Below are 5,000 nucleotides of genomic sequence, written 5' to 3'. Positions count from 1 at the left end.
CTGGAATTACCGCGGCTGCTGGCACCAGACTTGCCCTCCAATAGATACTCGTTAAAGGATTTAAAGTGTACTCATTCCGATTACGGGGCCTCGGATGAGTCCCGTATCGTTATTTTTCGTCACTACCTCCCCGTGCCGGGAGTGGGTAATTTGCGCGCCTGCTGCCTTCCTTGGATGTGGTAGCCGTTTCTCAGGCTCCCTCTCCGGAATCGAACCCTGATTCCCCGTTACCCGTTACAACCATGGTAGGCGCAGAACCTACCATCGACAGTTGATAAGGCAGACATTTGAAAGATGCGTCGCCGGTACGAGGACCGTGCGATCAGCCCAAAGTTATTCAGAGTCACCAAGGCAAACGGACCGGACGAGCCGACCGATTGGTTTTGATCTAATAAAAGCGTCCCTTCCATCTCTGGTCGGGACTCTGTTTGCATGTATTAGCTCTAGAATTACCACAGTTATCCAAGTAACGTGGGTACGATCTAAGGAACCATAACTGATTTAATGAGCCATTCGCGGTTTCACCTTAATGCGGCTTGTACTGAGACATGCATGGCTTAATCTTTGAGACAAGCATATGACTACTGGCAGGATCAACCAGGGAGCTGCGTCAACTAGAGCTGAGCAGCCGGCCGCCTGGGAGTGTGTCCCGGGGGCCCGCGCGAACACGCAAGCGTCCGCTCAATTATTCTGCAAACAGGAGGAGGCTGAGCTCCCCTGCACAACACACCTCGAAACCCTCTCAGGTCCCGGCGGCGCGCAGCGCCGTCCTAAGTACTTGGTCGGGTTCGAGAGAGGCGCAATCGCCCGGAGTTAGGCGAGTAGACGCTTTAGGTGCGACCACCCGTGCTCCCAACTGAGCTTGCCGCTGCCGACAGAGGCCCGGGAGCGTGCTGTCGTGGCATTGCCGGCGGGAGACAACACGCGCCACCTACGGTGACCGGCAGCTCCAACGCCAGCGCCACAGAAGGACAAAAGCCCCACTTGGGTGCCGAAGCGAACTCTCCCAGCACAGCGCACGCGCCAACACGTCCGCACAGCTGCGATACAAACCACCTGCGAGAACCGCTGGGGCGACCGAGCAGCAGACGGCGTCGCGGCGCCGAGCGCCGAGCGGCGGCGCATCCTCAGCGCACACAGTCCTCAATCGGACCAGCACACTGCAGATGGCCACCGCGCTTCGCACCGGGCCCGCGAGGACCTACTTTGGCCGCAAGGCGCCGCGAGCAGGGGGCGCCGGCGCGCAGCTGCGCCGCCTGCCGCGTCCGTCGGCCGGCGCGCCTGCCACTGGCCGCCCCCACCAGCCGGCTGTAGCGCGTGCGCCCACGCACCGCGCTGCCAGCACGCCGGGCGGCCCCCCCTCACCGGCCGGGGACGGTCCCACCCAGCCACCGCCGCGTATCGCCTCACACCCAGATCCCCTTTCACGTTCGTGGGCATGGTGGGTCCCCTTTCACGTTCGTGGGCATGGTGGGTATCCCTGAAACAACCGGTTAATAGCTCGACCGATCGTCGCCAACACTGATTCACCTCTAGCGAGAACAACCGCACCACAACGGGTTACCTGTTGTTCATTTGCGTAACGTCACCAGCAAACGTAGACGTCCATCGCCATTTGCAACGAGTATTGCATGCCTGTGTCAGGTGTCACAACACACTACGTCTGCCCACATAGACGCAACAACATGTGCACGCCTCGAGAACACGTGGAAGGTAGCCCCCGTACGTATGCGGTGTCCATTGCGCGAACGACTGTCAGCCGGCCTCTGCAGGATGTCGCAGATGTGGAACGCGGTGCAACATGCTATCACGGTGTGTGAGAAGAGACGACTACGTCCGAATACACGCTCCACCACATCAACAGACTGCTCATGCTGATCGCCATCCAGGGCGTCCGTTCCTCCCACACGTCTGAATGGCGTACCACACTGCAATCCAGCTCTTATAGGGAGACGACACGTAGCTGCGTGCACAATATTTGGACTGTATGGTCTGCCGTTGCTAGGCGCAGTCGTCGTACGGTCACACATGTGCCACGATGTATCATTCAGTACATACGGACCAATGTGCAGTACAGTTTGTGGGTTTTGCGTACATCGGCGGACAGGTGACAGGCCGTACCACAACGTAGGCTGAGTACGTCGGCATGCGAAGGGCATTGAACATGCAAACTTCTCAACGACCAGCTTGCGAAGGCAGGGGGGAAGGGGGGGGGGCATGTACGTCCTGCTGCTATCCACATTAGAGTGTATAGCAGGAGCATGTGGAAAGTCAGCAACACCTGCAAGGTGTTTAACATGACGCGATACACAGGGGACCGGGCAGTGCGAATAGCGAACTATATTGCGAGGGTTGCGGTTAGGCAACACTACACTAATTTAACGAGTTGCATAACAATTACAGAGCAGGTTCAGCGACAACATGCGTCAGGTTAAGGCGCAATATAGGTTATGTTGAGGCGCAATATAGGTTAGGTTGAGGCGCAATATAGGTTAGGTTAAGGCACAACATGGGTTACGTTAAAGCGCAAATTAGGTTATGTTAAGGCACAACATGGGTTACGTTAAGGCACAACATGGGTTACGTTAAGGCACAACATGGGTTACGTTAAGGCACAACATGGGTTACGTTAAGGCACAAATTAGGTTACGTTAAGGCACAAATTAGGTTACGTTAAGGCACAAATTAGGTTACGTTAAGGCACAAATTAGGTTACGTTAAGGCACAAATTAGGTTACGTTAAGGCACAACATGGGTTACGTTAAGGCACAACATGGGTTACGTTAAGGCACAACATGGGTTACGTTAAGGCACAACATGGGTTACGTTAAGGCACAACATGGGTTACGTTAAGGCACAAATTGGGTTACGTTAAGGCACAAATTGGGTTACGTTAAGGCACAAATTGGGTTACGTTAAGGCACAAATTGGGTTACGTTAAGGCACAAATTGGGTTACGTTAAGGCACAAATTGGGTTACGTTAAGGCACAAATTGGGTTACGTTAAGGCACAAATTGGGTTACGTTAAGGCACAACATGGGTTACGTTAAGGCACAAATTGGGTTACGTTAAGGCACAACATGGGTTACGTTAAGGTACAACATGGGTTAGGTTAAGGTACAATATGGGTTAGGTTAAGGTACAATATGGGTTAGGTTAAGGTACAATATGGGTTAGGTTAAGGCACAATATGGGTTACGTTAAGGCACAACATGGGTTAGGTTAAGGCACAACATGGGTTAGGTTAAGGCACAACATGGGTTAGGTTAAGGCACAACATGGGTTAGGTTAAGGCACAACATGGGTTAGGTTAAGGCACAACATGGGTTAGGTTAAGGCACAACATGGGTTAGGTTAAGGCACAACATGGGTTAGGTTAAGGCACAACATGGGTTAGGTTAAGGCACAACATGGGTTAGGTTAAGGCACAACATGGGTTAGGTTAAGGCACAACATGGGTTAGGTTAAGGCACAACATGGGTTAGGTTAAGGCACAACATGGGTTAGGTTAAGGCACAACGTAGGTTAGGTTAAGGTACAACGTAGGTTAGGTTAAGGTACAACGTAGGTTAGGTTAAGGTACAACGTAGGTTAGGTTAAGGTACAACGTAGGTTAGGTTAAGGTACAACGTAGGTTAGGTTAAGGTACAACGTAGGTTAGGTTAAGGTACAACGTAGGTTAGGTTAAGGTACAACGTAGGTTAGGTTAAGGTACAACGTAGGTTAGGTTAAGGTACAACGTAGGTTAGGTTAAGGTACAACGTAGGTTAGGTTAAGGTACAACGTAGGTTAGGTTAAGGTACAACGTAGGTTAGGTTAAGGTACAACGTAGGTTAGGTTAAGGCGCAATGTCGGTTAGGTTAAGGTACGATATAGCTTAAGTTAAGGTACAATATAGCTTAGGTTAAGGTACACATTGTTGTAGGGAAAGGTGTATTTGGGGGGGGGGGCGGCAGGTTCGTTGATAGTGATTATCGTAAGTGCATGCTTGCGGGATCATCCGATTTGTCACGTCAGGATGCACTTGTGGCTCATGACAGGCGGCGTTCCGATTCCAAGGTTGTGGCAGATCTGTGTCTTTCATTCCTGCCATTGTTTGTGTACTGTGACAGGAGGCAGTATTGTGATGTTGGGTGCACCCCTGTGTAGGACATGTGTGGGTGTTCGTGGCTTAGCTGAGCAATGGCGGATGTCGGAAGGGTGGGATATTCTGTTTTCTGGGTGGACCTCCCGGTCTGGTTATGATAGTGTGGATTGTGTAATGTGGCGGAGAGGATGCACTGGATGTTCTTCCATGCTGGTGGTTAGATATTGTGTGTGTGTGTGCCTGTTACAGGCAGAGAGTAGTGTGTGATAAGAGAGTAGTGTGTGATAAGAGTGTCTGGCTGACGTGTGGTTCTCATTATGTGCAGAGTCTTTCAGCATGTATAGGGACGGTTGTATATATTATCTGTATTCTGATGGCTCTGCATCTATTACTAATCAGTGCCGTGTCTACGGTTACTCTGGTTCCAGTCGAAACTGTTCTATCTCTGTACATTAGTGACACTGCGGCTCCACTATGTTGCCGGCCCTGTCGGCCGTTTCCCCCAGTGTATGGCTAATGATTATCAGCAATCAGTCTATTAGTCAATACCGGTAGTGTGACGACGTCAAATGTCCGGGATGGGGGAAGCTACACCCTTCCCGTGGGTCAGGGCCTAGAAAGACTCTTCCCACGCAGGAGGCTCGGACTGTCGTTACTCTTCCGAGAAATATATTTGCCCAGCGTTTTTTGTGACTGCGAGTGCGACGCCCACGGGTACCGACATGGATGGGGCGCGTCCTAGCTGATCGCTCGGCATGGGAATCAGTACAGTGAGCAATGCGATCGCGTCTGTAGCTTGTACGTGGTACAGCTCGCAGCTCATGTATAGGGACAGCGGGAATGTCGCATATTGGACATAACTCTTCATGAAACGCAAGTTATAGGTGTGGATTGCACATTACGAGTGCGGGA

General features: G+C 51.8%; 1 non-coding gene across 1 annotated transcript in view; it reads right to left on the bottom strand.

Annotated features, from left to right (window-relative positions):
• LOC126436603 (small subunit ribosomal RNA) overlaps window positions 1-604 on the bottom strand; it is a 1,909-nt gene extending 1,305 nt beyond the window's left edge. Inside the window, exon 1 of the ribosomal RNA XR_007580793.1 lies at window positions 1-604. This exon is cut by the window's left edge and continues 1,305 nt beyond it. This is a non-coding gene — a ribosomal RNA (small subunit ribosomal RNA).
• Between the last annotated feature and the right edge of the window lie 4,396 nt (window positions 605-5,000).

This window comes from Schistocerca serialis, unplaced genomic scaffold (assembly GCF_023864345.2).
Source record: "Schistocerca serialis cubense isolate TAMUIC-IGC-003099 unplaced genomic scaffold, iqSchSeri2.2 HiC_scaffold_1242, whole genome shotgun sequence".
In the NCBI taxonomy this organism is placed as follows: Eukaryota; Metazoa; Arthropoda; class Insecta; order Orthoptera; family Acrididae; genus Schistocerca; species Schistocerca serialis.
Note: the sequence above shows the minus strand (reverse complement) of the source record. Positions and strands in the feature narration are given on the sequence as shown.